The 16,786-nt window shown below is 43.6% G+C and overlaps 1 long non-coding RNA gene across 1 annotated transcript in view; it reads left to right on the top strand.

Annotated features, from left to right (window-relative positions):
• Positions 1 to 8,111: 8,111 nt before the first annotated feature.
• The window catches only part of LOC125339852, a 124,726-nt gene continuing 116,051 nt past the window's right edge, over positions 8,112 to 16,786 (top strand). Inside the window, exon 1 of the long non-coding RNA XR_007208642.1 lies at positions 8,112 to 8,287. This is a non-coding gene — a long non-coding RNA (uncharacterized LOC125339852). The remainder of the gene's footprint in view (positions 8,288 to 16,786) is intronic.

Consider the following 16,786-nt stretch of genomic DNA (forward strand, 5'->3'; position numbering starts at 1 on the left):
TGAACAATTAGACATGCCTGTAAAGTGTTTTCATGCACCTCTATTCCATTCCTGCTCTGTCCTACTAACTCTATGCCTACAGTTGTCTCCCTGAATGTCGAATTTTTCTTTTATTTTTCTGAACACATTTGAGGAAAATGAGGATTTATGGTGTGTCCTTCTCTCTCCTGCCTTCCTTTTTACCTCCTGTTCTTATTTAATGTTGATTAAGCACAAGCTAAATGTCAATGGTATATGAGATGCCAAAAGGTACGAGCAAGGAGGTGTAAATCTTAGCTTTCCTACTAGATTTAGTAGACTAGGCTTTTCTATTGTTGCCTTAACAGAATTTTACAAACCTACTACCTTAGAATAATACAATAATTTTTTAAACATAGTATAGTTCTGCAGTTTGAAGACAAAATATTTCTCACCAGGATACAATCTAAATGCTGGTAGTACTCGTCCTTTCTGGACGTTCTAATGGGAGGATTCATTTAGGTTATTGATAGACTTCAATTTCTGTGGTTGTAGGTGGATGACCCTCTATCCTTTCTAGCTGTTAATCTATAGTTATTGTCTCGATCTATCTACCTTCACCATTGTCTTCAAAATCAGCAAGCATCCTTCTCATATCTCATCTTTTCTGTCTGTTTTCCCTCACTGAAATTTTTGTTGTCAACTTCTATATCTTCCACGATAAGAAATAATATGTCCGGAGACTTAGATCACCTCAAGACATGGAATAACAGTCTTGTGTCAAGATCATTAAGTTTCATCATACTTACAAAGTCCTGTTTGCCATGTATGGTAATAAATACTCTTAGAGGTTCCAAGGATTTGCATGTGAACATTTTTAGAGGCAATCATTTTGCCTACCACAATTCTGCCTATCACAGGATTTGTTTAAATTAATGAATAGGAAGCAAAAGCCACATTATTATTAGTGCTCAACCATGGAGGACCATGATTAATGGTCATACTGAAGAGAGATGAGATCTACCAGTCCATTCAGAATCCTTCTTCATATTCTTTTTTTCAGAAGAGAAAAAGATACAAGGGGTGGACACAGCCCCATAAATATTCAACAATATGCACAGTAGTTATGCATCAAACAGAAAACCATCTATAACTTAAATGTCACAGTAATCCCATTACAGGTGCCTTTGTTTTTACTCATTAAACATTTTTCTAGTCTTCCACTTGGTTAGACTGGTCAAAACATTACTGTTGCCAGGTTTCCATTCCCAGACATGCCAAGGATGGTGAAATGTTCCACAGATCACCCTGGGATTGCTTCTTGGCTTTCTCTGTGCACTGCTCTACCACTGGCTTCTCAGCAGGTCACTTATCACCATAATTGTCCCACTGTCACCTGAGTTGAAGATGGTCTTCTCATTTTCCCTCAGGTATCAACCCATTTTTTTCCCCTTTTCATTCTCCAAAGCTCAGCACTAATCAGGATATGGAAACAATGTAGGCAGGCAGACTTGAACTCGCATCTCCAATTGCTGCTGGCCAAGTCCTTTATTGGTATCCCTGCACAATGACTAACTTCTCTATTTCTAGAACCAACCTAGCTGCCACTAGCCAGAGCAAGTTTTGACCACTTCCTTTATTCCAGAGTCAGATAGGCATCCTACACCTCAGATTCTCAAGGAAGACCTGCTCTTCATCCCAGGAGAATAAAACACCCATGAGTGTCTCCCCCTCAGTACAAAGGGCCACAGCAGAGTGCCTGGTTGACCAAAGAGCAAGAAAACTCTGGCATTTATAAATATGTGTTTCTTGAAGCCATCAATGTTTCAAAAGCACAGATTTAAATCTTAAAGCCCTCCTCTACATTAATTTTTGTGTTGTCTTTCTCATGCAGCAACTTCATATTGAAGGACATTTATAGTCCTCTAGTCCAGCCCTTTTTCATTTAATGGAAAAACTGAGACTTGGAGAGAAGTAATGTGCACACCACCATCTCATTAGCAATAAATGCACAATCAGGAGAACTGGGCGTTAGGATTTCTGGCATGCAACTTGGAAAAGCTTTCATTTCTTTGTGATAACACTAAAAAAAATTTCAGCATTTGGATGTGTTTTTCTCTTGCTGCTAAATAGGTCTGGAAAAATCGATGTCATTCTTTACACATCTGGGGGATTTTCTTGTTAAAAACCAAACCTCTAATGCCATCACACTAAAAACCAAAAATAGACCCAAGTCTACAGCTGTAAAATGAAAAGACACATAAATATGCAAAAAAAAATCTACTTTGGTAGTAAACATATTTCATGTTTAGTTTTCAATTATTGAAAAATAACAGAACGTTATGACAAAAGAGGCAAATTGTGCCTTTTGAAAGTGACAAATGTCTTGCATGTAAATTTTTCTGGTTTGCAGAAAGGAAGGGGAATCACAGAAACCCAGGGACAAAGGGTGAACCAACACAACAGTGATATTCACTAGACACAGTGTTGGAAATGAACTTTACAAGTGGGGTTTGGGAGAGGCGTCAGAGGGAAAAGCCAGAAAAAATGAGGGATGGGCTTAACACTATTCAAGAAGAAATGTACTCATTACCTAACTATGTAACTGTAACCCCTCGGTACATCATCACCTTTACAAAAAATAAAAAACAGGAAAAAAATGTTAATGAAGTAGATACAATAAGAAGCAGGAAAAAAAGAGAAAATGACAAATGTATTACAGGCCTATTTTGGAAGATCCAAATATGTAAAATTTATTTTTTTAATTTGATATCAAATTATCATATGCTCAGATATTTTTAAAGAATGTAACAGTCCTTCTAATTTAACATCTAATTGTACCTGGGTATATATTTCTCATTTGAAAATATGTGGAAATACTGCCTCATTTTTTATTAGAAAATTAAATTAGTCCATCTGGTGAGAAATTGGATATAATTCTTAGGGGGTAAAAATCAAAGTTTGTGGGACAGCATCAAAAGCATTGATTTCCAGAAACTTTCAGTGAAGTCATGGCTATTATAGCTCCCTTTATGGCCATACCAAATTTCTTATTTTGCTAGTATCCTCTGCAGTTCAAGCAGTTGAGAACAGTTGTGTGAACTTAGACTTTACTTGTTCTCCTAATCAGTACTACCTAGTCAGACACTATTTACCTACTGAGACTTTTCCAATACAGTAGTTTCTCTTCATCAGTGGTTTCACTCTCTTCTGGGTAAAACACCCCCAGTTAATTAAGGTTCTAAAATATTAAGTAATATTCCAGAAATAAACACATATATTAGGTAACATATAACAGTATACTGTAATGTCATTCTATTCTACTATTATTATTGTTAATCTTTTACTGTTCATAAGGTGTTTTTTTTTGTTGTTGTTTTTGTTTTTGCCAGTCCTGGGCCTTGGACTCAGGGCCTGAGCTCTGTCCCTGGCTTCTTTTTGCTCAAGGCTAGCACTCTGCCACTTGAGCCACAGCGCCACTTCTGGCCTTTTCTATATATGTGGTGTTGAGGAATCAAACCCAGGGCTTCATGTATAGGAGGCAAGCACTCTTGCCACTATGCCATATTCCCAGCCATAAGTTAAGTTGTATTACAGATATTTAGTGTCTAGGAAAAGAAAAGTATCAGTTGGGTGTGGTAGCACACACCTATAGTGCTCAAAAAAAGGGAGAAAAAAGCAAATCTCCGTTGGATTCAATTTTATTTGTAGTTTTAGGCATTTTCTTAGGACTCTAGAACACAGCCTCCTGTATTAAGATCATTTATTCTCTATCCATTACGTATCAATTCGTTTTCTCCTCTGTTCCCCCAATTCCAACTATTGTCATCACTCCATTATACTAAGTTAGTTATGGGGAAAGTTATTTATTGCTTACATTATGATGCTGTATGTTACCATCTCTTCTCTTTGGGGATAGATTATTTCTACTTCATAAGACTATTGAGTTCATTAACTACTTACATGAATTTACCAGAATTTAATACTCCTTTTTCAGAATTAAATGTTCATTTCCTCATTGGTGCCGAGTCTATATAAAATTGATGACCTTGGTTGTCCTTGTAATTATTTTGTTTCTAAACCTGGACTTTATGGAAAATAATTAATTTTAAACAAGTATCTGATTTTTACTGCTAAATTGGATAATGGCTTAATAGCTCAAGGGGATTACTTGTGGGAATCTAAGATTTATAACATCCAATTTCCCCCAAGTCTGCTTTTCTACTGTGATCTATTGCTTTGATTCCAGTCGCCAACATACCAAGATAGGAGTAGCTATCATGGCTAGATACCAAGTGTAGGTAAAGAGAACATAACAGTGCAGAAAAGATATCAAATTAAATTAACATCTTTCCTGACATGATGATGATGATGATGATGATGATGATGATGATGATGATGAAAAACAAGGTAGGTGCTCACATCTATAATCCTAGATACTTGGAATCCAAGGTAGAGGTGCATAGTTTGAAGCCAGCCTAGGCAAAAGGTTTGTGACCCCCCCCCCCCCCATCTCAAAAAAGAAAATCTGGGTGTGGCAGAATGCTTCGGTCATCCCCCAAAAGAGGACCAATGTCCAGGCTAGAAAAGAGAAAAGGAAAAGGAAAGTAAGAAGGGATGGTTGGATGTGTTTTACTGCTTGAGAGCAGTAAAACTCTGCCTGGCAAACACAGTAGGTTCAAAGCCCAGCCCCGCCCCCCATATGTAAAGCAAACCCTGCCTCTAATAGGTAGACCAGATCATATTAAATGGTGTATTAAAGAGGAGCGTTTATGTTTCTATTTTCTAAGTTCTCTAATGCCATATAAAAACCACCTAGGAAACTGAATAAATATATATATCTTCGGGCTTCACTCCTAGAGCTTCTTGGTTATTTGGCTTGAGGCAAGGCTGAGACTTCAGAATTTTTAAAGTCTAATGTTTGGACCTGACTGAGAATCACTGCATCGAGCTGCTAGAACTGAAATGTATTTTTCTCTCTCAATAATGGCATTGTGTGAAATTAGAGGGACTAGTTCCTGGGGAACGTGGGATATATGAATCATAATTAGGCCCGCTAAGTGTCAGCAGCAACCTGGGCAGGGGACACCTGTGGAGTGGAGAATTAAAAATGAATGATGCCCTTTGTACTGTAATGATAATACATTCTACTCTCTGGGAAGCTATTAAAATATTCCCCTTAATAATTTTGTTCAAGTCTCTTTTAAAGTGTCATAAGAGAAAGCAATGTGGGATATTCAAGAAGGCTCTGTGTGCTTACCTGATAGCACTTTTGACAAAATACTTTTGCTGTTTTATTGATCTGTGCATCATGCAGTGAAAGAGGGGACACTTAGAGAGCACCTGAGAAAAAGCAGAGATGCAGATTTCATATTTGCATTGCATGAAGGAAGTTGACCTTGCCTAACTACCTCTTATTACACTTTTCAAATCTTGAGATGTTAGATGCATACATTTCATAAGAGTCTGGTCTCATTTACATGATAATTTATGTCTCTAGCCTTGATTTCCTGGTGATCTCTTTGTTTTTCAAAGGAAACTCCATGTTCCCATTCTCTCCACAGGGGTTAGTACAGTAAGATAGAGAAAATAGAGCCATAGTTACTGCTAGTTAGTGAAGAAAATTTCCCCATATATGTGTGTGTATATATAGAGAGAGAGGTCCCATATATACTTTATATATGCGTGTGTAAATATATATATACACACGCATATATATATATCATTGATGGGTAATTGAAATAGTACTCTACTGAGAAAGGTTTTGTTATTTCATACTCCTACAGTTTTTTCTTAACACCATGAAATTAAAGACATGCCAGCATGAAGCTGTGTATTCCTGATCACTTTCAAATATGCAATGTGGTATATTATTTCTTTTATTTGCTTTTATAGTCCATGCTGTGCAAGATAATTGACTCCATGACAGATGTCTATATTTCAGAGGAAAATTTACTTGTGAAGGAACAAACATGTATTACTTTAACATTGGGGCTATTCATTATGTGCCCCACAAGGTGCTTTTGACGACTTGTAAATTGAAATTAATACTTTCTCTTGCCATTTCCAATATGCATAAACAAATCTGCCTGTTGGATATAGGCAATTTGAAGCTTAATCTGCTTCTTCCATGTAACCTTCTGTTCTTAATCAAGGTTGGGCACTTTTAGATCATATCTGAAACATTGTCAAGTGGAGAAGTGCTCTCTTTTATTTCTTTTCCAGAATAATCTGTAGCTTATGTACATTTCCCAAGTTGTCAGAACAAGCTCTGTCCACCACACCCAACTTTCAAGTGAAATGAGCCAAAAATACAGGAAATAACTTTTTACCCCTGATTTCACCTTTACTCTCACTTCTGCTCAGTTTCCTTCTTTTCCAGGATAAGCACTGATAGGCTAGCAGCTGATGGTCCCTGGTCGTTTTTCGGGAGGTGAATCGGCTTGGCGACCTTACCCAGCTGCCTACCACTTGTCCCACATCTTTTTGGCTTTGGTTATTTTTCCAGTAAGGTCTCACCTTCATGCTGGGATAAAATCCTCCTCATTATGCTTCCCAGACAGCAGGGATAACAGATAAGTACCACCGCGCACACTTTGTTCATTGTTTAAGATGGGCTGGGGTTTCATGAACTTTGTGCTGGGGGGGGGGGGGACTAGAACTACAGTCCTCGGATCTCTGCCTCCTGAGTGGCTAGGGTTTACAGAAATGAGCCACTGTGCTCAGCCAAGGAAAAAGACTTGATTCGGGTGAGCACTTCTAGCTTCCTGAACTTTCAGTGGCCTAGCCTTTTGTGCTTTAGGGGAAAACAAGGGGAGGGAAAGCAGTCTTAGAACTACATCGGATGTGGTCCTTACACTGGGCAATATTAAGGACTGCGATGGCACTTCTAGAATGTAGAGTCCACCTTGGTTGGAACGGTCCTGGGAGGGAGGGAAAAGGCCCCCACAAATGGATGGGCTAGTTGGCTCCAGTCCCTAGGTGCGTGCAAAGCTCCGTGTCTGGGATGCTCTGCACAGGCCAGAGCTCCTTGAAGCTGTTCTGGAGGCCACCGGCTCCGGGCTTGGGGGAGGATTCCTCCGACACTGGACGGTCTCTCTGTCCATGCGGCTGAAGTGGCCGGCTGGGCCAACCAGGCCCCTCAGCACCCTGCTTAGAGAAGGATGCAGCTTGCCAGTGAGCTTCTGTGTTTGGAGTTCACTCCTCATCTTTCCTGACCTCCTGGGGTCCTCAGCTGGCCTTGGGGAACAGAGCTTGGAGAATGGAGCCGGAGGCGGCTGGCCCTAGGCCCCGATGGGCTCGCCTCTGTCTTCCCCACGGTTCTCTGGAAGTTCTGCTAGGACGCGGTGCAGAATTCCCTCTCCCAGTGGCCACGGCTTTCCCGATGCAGAAATGCACTTCCCCCGTGGGGCTTCTTCCCACGGCCCCGGGGTCTCTGCTTCGTCCTTCAGGCCTGCCTGCCTTCCTCCTCCTCCGCACGCTGGGAGCGCACGTCACCATCTCAGCTCCGGGGTGGGGACAGATCGACACCCACCCCAGATGACACCCACCCCAGTGGGGGCGGGGGGGGCGGAGGGGGGGGGTCAGTATGCACACGATCAGATCAAGCCTCAGTTGAGGGAACCCGTGAGGCTAAGAACTCCGGGCGCCCCGGATCCCGAGTTCATCTTGGGTTGGGGGGGGCGGGCTCCCCGGGTCCCTGCTCGCCGTCTGGGGGTCGGTGGGGGGCTGCTGGGCGCGCTCCGCGCTTCACAGACCCCGGGGTCTTGGGCTGGGACGGGGGTGGGGGTGGGGGGGACACCGTGCAGAGCTGAGCGAGGGAAGGGAGGGGACGGGGCCGTCGGACCTTCTCCTCGGCCTCCCACCCGGGGCAGCGGGCGCGGCGAGCTCCCCGGGCGGCTCCGGGGGGGGGGGGGGGCTGGGACTCCGGCCGGTCCCGGAGAGACTCCGAGGCCCGGCCTGCACCGGGTCCGTCCCGGCCCGGGGCCCTCGGGGACGAGCGTTCCCGCCGTGCGCTCTCCGGGGCCGGCACGGGAGTGCGCGCGCCGGGGACCCCGCGGCCCCCGGGACCCCGCGTGCGGGCCGGCGTGCGGGGCGGGCCGGGGACGGGGCGGGGCCGGGAGCTGTCCCCGAGGGCAGGGCCGGCGGGCGGGCGGGCGGGGCGCCGCGCGCGCGGGGAGGAGGAGGGAGCCCCGGCCGCCGCCTCCCGCCCGCCCGCCCGCCGCGTGCTCGGCTCTGTCCCCGCCCAGCGCCCCGGAGCCTCCAACTAACTCCGCCCGCCGCCCGCAGGCTCCGGCTTCCGTCCCGGACCGAGCCCGCGGCCGCGCAGGTTGGTGCCACGGGGCGGGGCGCGGCGGGGCGGGGCGGAGGCTGGGGGTGCCGACGGCGGGAGGGTGAAGGGGGGGACAGGAGGGGGCGCGGAAATGGGGTCGGGCCCGGGACGGGGATCCCGCCGCGTCGGTTCCCTCCGCTTGGCTTCCTGGCTCCCGGGGTGATCGTGGAGTTCCCCAGTCTTACCCACCCTCTCCGATCACCCCGCCCTCCACCCCCCCACCACGTCCCAGGGTCATGTTCGAGGGGGTCACCCCCCCCACGCCCTGCCCACCTCCTCACGTCCGGTGCCCTCCTTCTACGGGCTGTGTGGGGTCATCCTCCTTTTCGGATTCCCAATTGGAACAACTCTCCGGGACGGGGCGGGGGGTGGGAGTGGGGGGGGCGGGGGCCCCCACATCCCAGACCCGGCCTGCTGTGCGCCACCCCCTCCCCTCCACGAGGTTTGGGGTGCGGGAGGTGGTGGGGCCGCCGCGCGGGTTGGGGGGGGTAGGAGAGGTGGGGAGGGAGTGGGGGCCGGGCTTTGCGGGATTGGGGAGTGTGCCCCGGGGAAGGGCCGTCCTCCCCGGGTGAGAGGCCACCCTCTCCACCGGATCGCCCAGCTGGGCTGCGTCTCCGAGGGGCGACCCCCCCCCACGCCCTCCCGCGCCCTGCGTGTCCGGGGCTCTCGTGTGACCCACGAAGGCTCGGATCGCGGCTCTGGGCCGAGGGCGCACCGTGGAGGCTCCCACTTTGTTCCATTCATCGAGTTCCTTCAGCCGGGACGCGGCGGTGTCTGTCTAGCTGGTGGATCTAGCCGGGAGCTGGGTCGGGGCTAGCTGGCAGGTGGAGGGACTCTGGAATGGCTTGTGTCAAGGTGCGGCGCCGAAATCGCCCCCGGTCACCAAGCCCCAAGGGAGCACAGCCGTGATCTTCTGTTGCCCTGGGCATTAGGGTTCAGCCAACCAATGGGAACATCTTCCTGGCTTCAAGCTAAGAACTTTGTTGCAGGTGTTTCCCATTCTCCACAAACTCGGATCTTCTTCTCCTTCTCCTCTCCTTCTCCTCTTCTTTTTTTGCCAGTCCTGGGGCTTGGACTCAGGGCCTGAGCACTGTCTCTGGCTTCTTTTTGCTCAAGGCTAGCACTCTGCCACTTGAGCCACAGTGCCATTTCTGGCCTTTTGTATATCTACGGTGCTGAGGAATCGAACCCAGGGCTTGATACATATCTGAGGCAAGCACTCTTGCCCCTAGGTCATATTCCCAGCCCGAGATCTTCATTTTTGTAAAGTTGAGTTTAGAGGTTTGATTCAAACCTCATGTGCTGATCTATCAGGCATCATGTGTCAGTTGATAGTCACCGAAACAAAAAGCCCTAGTGACTTTATCTAGCTGGTAGACATAAGCAAAATAAAGCAAGAGTAGAATTGGTATTAAATGGCCAAGTCCTGGCATTTGTGCACTTTACTGTTCCTGTACTGTGCCGTGCACTGTGCTGTGTGCCTTGCAGAAAGAAAGACGGGAAATATATTATTTACAGGACCCCCTGGTTTAACTTGGCAATCATATTGCTTTATTTTATATGTTACATCCGCATAAAATATATTCTAAAAATTGTACAGGCAAGATTGTCTATAATTCTAAAAATTATTTGTGGTAGAAGGATGTCAGTAATGTATTACCTAAGGCCCTGTACGATCAGACTTTGGTAAATCTACCTAATAAAGTGGAATAAATACCAGATTTGCTGCAGAACTGTTTTCTAAAATAAGATTTCAAGTTTTTCTTCTTCATCAAATGAAGTATGCTTAGAATAATTTCTTGCGGGGGGGGGGAGAAAACTTAGAGAAGCATTATGTGGCAATCACATGTTAGAAGTTATAGTGATTTTAGCCTGTGTATGTGGCTCACACTTGTAATCCTAAGTACTCAGGAGGCTGAGGTCAGAGGATGATGATTTGAAGCCAATGTGGGCAAAAAAGGTCTTGTCTAGAAAGGCTTTCCAGAAAGACTCTTAAGCTGGGAGAAGGCAGTGGACTTGAGAGAAAAAAGCTCAGGGAAATGCCTAGGCCCTGAGTTCAAGCCCCAGGACTGGCACCAATAGGACAACACAAAGCTATGCAATTTAAATTCTCGATTCAACAATTCAGTGCATTTACGAATTCCACACACTATCTTTTTTTGCCCCCCAATTCTTTGAGAAGGAAAACTATAATCCCTAGAAAGACATTGAGGTTGTAAAAATGGCTCTCTTTTTTTCTTTTTCTTTTCTTGAATGTAAAATTTCAAATAGGCTGGACCCTGAACACTTAGATGACTCAAGAAATATGACTTAAAGTTTTTAAAGATCCTGAGAGTTCTGTTTTTAAAAATAATTTATTTCACTTTTATCTTGGGACAAAAGATGAGTAGGAATCGTACCTGGAAATGATGGACCAGGGCTGTTTGCTTCCAAACTGGTTTGTATTTCAAGGGAGTCATTGTTTGACATCTCTGATTGTTTCCCTACTATGTGCACCTGCTGGCTGTAAGGATCTGTACGAGCTTTGGTTAGAGCTTTGGTTCCCCTCACGCAGTCATTACTGCCATGGAAGGCTGAGGCTGCCTGAGGATGCAGTGGTAACCTTATTCACATGTGGTCTTGTTGCTTAGTACATTTGCTTTCCTGTCCGTGAAGTGAAATCTTTTAATCTCACTACTGCAGAAACGGTTTGGGTTGGTGTGATAGTCATCACTATCAACCCAGAGGTGTGTGTGTGTGTGTGTGTGTGTGTGTGTGTGTGTGTGTGTGTCTGTAAGAACTTTCTTCACCTCTTTTACTCTTTAACCTGGAAGAACTAATTGGTAAAACTACATAAATATCGTGCCGAAACAGGCTATGAATAGAGTTACTGGTGGGCTGATGGGTTCTGAAGTCTCCTGGAAGATATGTCACACATATTGTATCCCACTATTTTACAGTACAAGACCTTCATCTTACCCAAGGAGGAGAAGCTAATTGGCTGCTGGAATAGAGCCATAATTCTTATTGACTAGTAAACAGTTCAGAGGGTTATCCGTATCCTTGATTGCCTCAGTTTATCTAGGATACACAGAATATCTCCATTTGTAAATTGTGAATAGTTAAGAATTTGGGCTTTGGGTTCTGACTGGCCTACATTTGATTCCTCCCCAGAGATTTCTCATCTTATGACCTTAGAAAGTTACTTAACTTCTCATCTCAAAAAATTAGGGCTCGGAATATGGCCTAGTGGCAAGAGTGCTTGCCTCATATACATGAAGCCCTGGGTTCGATTCCCCAGCACCACATATGTAGAAAATGGCCAGAAGTGGTGCTGTGGCTCAAGTGGCAGAGTGCTAGCCTTGAGCAAAAAGAAGCCAGGGACAGTGCTCAGGCCCTGAGTCCAAGGCCCAGGACTGGCAAAAGAAAAAAAAATTAGAATAATAGAAAAACTTCAAAGGATTATGATAAGTGTTAAATGATGTGATCCATGGGAAGCATTTAGCCTATTGTTTGTTATTAGTTCATAGCTACTACTCTACTATCCTGGAGAGATGGGGAAGGAACAACCTTTTAAAGGTCCAAAATTTAAAAATAAAGTAATATGTAAAATACGTGTATGCACATCTATCACAAGTATTTTGAAGTACCTGTTCTCTAGCTAACTCATAGAGCTCCTATTTTGTGTTTAGCTTTGTCATAGGTGGTAGCATAAAATGGTGCCTAAGAAGGCGTGTTCATTTTCAAACTTATTTATAAACCAATGTGATTTTTTCCATGATAAGGGTAACACAGAGAACTCTAGCACTCATGCCCTCGTGGTTAGCATAGGATGAGTATAACACCATCGCATTTTAGTGGCCACTAGCTGGGGGATACTTTTCAGAGGACATGAACCTACTAAGACCAGAAGCAAATTCATGACAGCTGAAAACAATCAGGAGGATGATAGAAGGCTTCGGATCCAGGCAGACACTGCACTAAACGTCAGTGGATAGAATAAGAGAATAAATAAGTGAGACCAGGGTGTGTGTGTGTGTGTGTGTGTGTCAGCCATTCAGCCATGCCTTGTCTGAAGGGAATGGTAAACTCAACTTTGGCCTAGTGTTTTCAGCTTGGGATGTAGGCCAAGTGGTGCCAGATGTCCAGATTTTCAAAGAGGTGCTTTAAATGCGTATTCTGCAATGATGAAATCTTCCAAAATATGAAATGGTTGAAACGCTTGTGAAACTACTCTGTGGACCGCACCAGGCACACCTGTAGTTGGCACTCAACCCACAGTCATCACAGTGCTATGTCTGTGCATTTAAAGGAGTAAGAGAAGTTCAGTGTGGCTGGATAAGTAGATCTGAGAAGGAAAATCAAGAGTGACATTGTGTGTGAGCTTACCACAGAGGGCAGCAGGTGACACTGAAAGGACACAGCTTTGCATCAAAGATGGAAAGCAGAATGACAGCTTAGATTTGTTTTCCACCCCCACTCTGGCCACGGTGTAGAGAACGTCTATGCGGAGCAGTCATGGGGATGGGTTAACCACGTGGGGGAGCGTACAGAAGACTGAGCAAGGAGTAACTGTGTGCACAAGCAAGGTTGAGAGAAATCAGTGGATCTTACAGGGATCCGTGACCGTAACAGAGAATTGGGAGACAATTCTCTCTTACTACCCAAATACCTTCATAGCCTCTAAACAAAAAAGTTAAACTTTTCAGTGCGGGCTGTCTTCCCAAGAACATCTATTGAGGATAGAAGACAGAGAAATAGTCTTCTTTCTTTTTGTCCTGGGAGCAAATGACAGTAAAAGCACTGTACAGAATCAGGTCCAGAAGCACAGAACTCACCTCTGGGCAAGTCAATGTACAGGTCTCTGTTACTCAATGTGTCCTTTTATATTATATGTACTGTGGGAATTGGGTTTCAGGGAACTAGTAGAGTTATGTCAGAAATTCTTGCTATTGCTCATTCTATGAGTAGTATATTCTAGCAATCTTGTATGTTCTTCCAATATCTATGAAATAGCAATATGTTAATTTATTAGCTTGCAATGAGGCTAAAAATCTAAGACACTAAGCACTCTTGAGAGTCACTAGTGACATTGCTTAAATTTATGTTCTAATTAGTTAAGATGGAATAAAACTTGGAATGCTGATTCATTAGTCACACTAGTCATATTTCAAGTGCGTAAAGCAATATATGTGTGTATATATTTATTTTTACATATATATATGTATACATGTGTATCCAGTGTCAACTTGGGGCCACGTGGCAGTAGAAGTTCTACATATATTTAGAATTTCTTAAAAATCAGGTGTGACCGTGAAATTAGAATATGTGACCAGAAGAGCTTGAGCTTCTGAACACTGTCTTGAGCTGTATCCACTGGCCATGATTAGCAGGAAAGGACAAGAGCCACCCCTGAGCAATGTGTTTCTGAAACACAGCCAGTCGTGTGGTACCCAGACAGTGCCTTTTGCGGCTCAGCTTTGCTGGCCTGGCTTGATGTAAAAGAGGGAAGACAGGAACAAGCTTTCCAAATGATTCTTGTTGGGGGAGTTTCAGAGGACAGCCTCAAGAAAGGAGATAACTGAACTACAAAAAAAAAAAAACAAAAAAACCCTTTTAAAAACAGCGATACTGCCTTACGTATGAAACTGTAACCCCTCTGTACTTCAATTTGACAAATTAAAAAAAAACCCAACAGTGATACTTTATAATATTGTCATACTGCACTGTGCATTAGAGGCATGCAATGAAAGTACCAGAGAGGAGGAGCAACTGGTTAGGAAGGCCCTGGACCAGCAGTTCTGGGAGGGGCCAGCACAGGAAGGATAGGGTTAGCAGCTGAAAAGGCAGTGTTCACCTTCACTGACGGTTGACTGCCAGCCATGCACAGAACAAAGCAGGCAAAGAGAAGCAGGCGTGAAGGCTGAGGCTGTTGGGACAGAATCCTGCCATTTCCCTGACTAAATGCCTCATCTGAAGTCCAGATATTGCGATTTTCGTGCATCTAAACCAAAAGAAGTTTCTCTAAAATAGTACCTGTTTGTAGTACAACAAAATTTTATTTATATGAAGACTAACTGAAACTTCCACAGACCATAGAGTTTACAATATAGAAGACATACACAAACCGGACCCTACTAATGATATTTAGAACTGTTCTAAGTGGAACTTGTGTAAGTGATAAATTAATGTTGAAGGCACTATGTGCACACTGCCAATCCTTCTACAGTGTTTAAACAAAACTTGTGTGTAGGTTATACTCATACTTCTTGTTTGCATTACTAACAGCACTAACAAACCTTTACTTTTGTTGATAACCCTCTAATTTCAGTCATGTTAAGAACAAGGTCATGTTCTACTAGTAACAATGCATAGCATTTGCTAGTGAGATTTTTTTTTCCTGGGTTTGGATTTTAAATACTACTGTGTTAACTTTCATGAATCTTATAGTATTATTTCTGTAGAGATGGAAAATGCTGATTATCCTTTCTCCTAACATTCCCTCTTCCTCTGTCTGTCTAAATTGTCCAAGTCAGCTGTTTGTGGTTTCATTTTTCCTTTCTGTTTTGCTTGCTCCTTTCTATTACGTGTGTTTTCTCCTGTCTTCCTTCTCTTCATACGTTCAGCATGTGGTTGAAATTCATCATTGTCTTTATTTCTGAAGACCAGAGTTTTTGACACTTCTGCTTTTTGTTTTCTTAGAGTGTAGTATATGTCATCTTTGGACAACTGATTCCAGTAAAACTGGAAAGTTGGGATTGTTGGCATGCCCTCTTAGAAATCAAACCAGGAGGCTTGTTGTTTATTGCATGAGTCACTGCAGGGTTCCAATGAAAGGAAATGATATTAGGTGGTTTTTCATGCTCATCGGCATTCTATGTTGTTTCTAAAGAAGCTGGAAATTAGGAAATAAAAGTAAACTAATAAGCACTTTCTTTTCCCTCAGAGAATTTAGAATTATATGGATTCTAATGTTTGAAGAATCAACCAATAACAATGGGGTTAAAAAAATAGACCTTGTCCTTTAACCCATGATACCCTGTAGTGCTCAGAACTTTTTATTGTGTCCATTTTCTCAAGCTGCACATGAGTAACTTTAATCAGGACCAAAGTGGGTTCTTTGTATTATATGCTATTTTCTCCATGGCCCTTGCCTTGCATTAGCTATTATGGTATGCCTAATCGACCACAGTGAAATGTCTTTAGAACATTTTCCAGGGAATTAAGGACTTCTTGGAGAATTTTTTTTATAGTGGAAAATGGTAAGGAGAGGAAAGTTTGAATGATTTTGCTGCATAGATAAATGTTTCCAGAACAGAATGATGAGTCAAGGAGCTGTTAATAGGATATGTAAATGTAACCTTTCACCTAGTTACTGTCACTACCTAAGTCATAACTATGGGCTCTCAGCAAATTGTTCAGACTGGTTCTTGCTGAATTCCTTAATGAAACAGATTCTCCTGTTGCTTTTATTCTGCAGTGCATAGTCTAGGCTGTTCACAGTTCGGATTTGTCCTAGGCTCCCCCTGTCTGCTTCTCTTTTAATAATAGCTTACCATCACTGTGGATTTTCACTCATACCTTTGCTTTCAGCTTCTCTTCAGTCAGGAATTTTTGTATCAGTGTATTTCTTATTAACTTCTAGTTCTTTCCATGAAATATAGTACCTTTCACACATTTAACAAATATCTACTCTCTAATCTAGTCACTAACCCCAATCCTTCCCTCCCTTCCTTCCTTCTTCTCCTCCTTCCTTCCCTCCTTTCCTTCCCTTCCTCCTTCCTTCCATTTATCCCTCCTTTCTTCAGCCTTGTTACTGGGATTCAATCCTGGGCCTGCAAGCACCATTACCATTGAAATACACCATCATCCTAAACCGGTATTCTTAACTCTACAGATCTGATAGCAAAAAGTTCATGGTCTATGTTATAGAGTAATGACTAGGAAGAAGATGGTCATTAATTACATACATGCACACGAAGCAGCAACAATAAAACGATATGAATAATTGTGTCGTGAACAAACAATGGCAAATGTTCTGAATACAACATAGGGTTTTGTGAGCTGTGTAACAGGATCCCAAGAAAGGCCACTTGATGGATATCTCAAGTGTGAATAACAGTGTGTGAGATAAGGTGGGAAGGAGAGACTTCCAGAAAGTAAGGGTCATGTTATTATTATCATTTATTTTTGCTTTTTGGTTCATTACTATTACGAGGAAGTTTTTTCGGGGTTCATTTGAAAATTCTAGTGGTACATAGAGTGTGTTTGAACAAGTTCACCACCATCATATTCCCCTAATTTCGTCCCTTTTTGTGTATGTTTTGTCATTTTTGAAATTTAATTTAATTTTATTGTAAAGATGACGTACAGCGGGTTTACAGTTATATAAGTAAGGAAATGACTACAGTTCTGGTCAAACATTGTTCCCCCTCCCTCATTTTCTCCTGCGATCCCTCCTCCCTGACTTCTTCCCCTCTCCCCCAAGTTGTAAAGTGAATTTCCAACATAGTGTCT

This window comes from Perognathus longimembris, chromosome 22, assembly GCF_023159225.1.
Source record: "Perognathus longimembris pacificus isolate PPM17 chromosome 22, ASM2315922v1, whole genome shotgun sequence".
Lineage (NCBI taxonomy): Eukaryota > Metazoa > Chordata > Mammalia > Rodentia > Heteromyidae > Perognathus > Perognathus longimembris.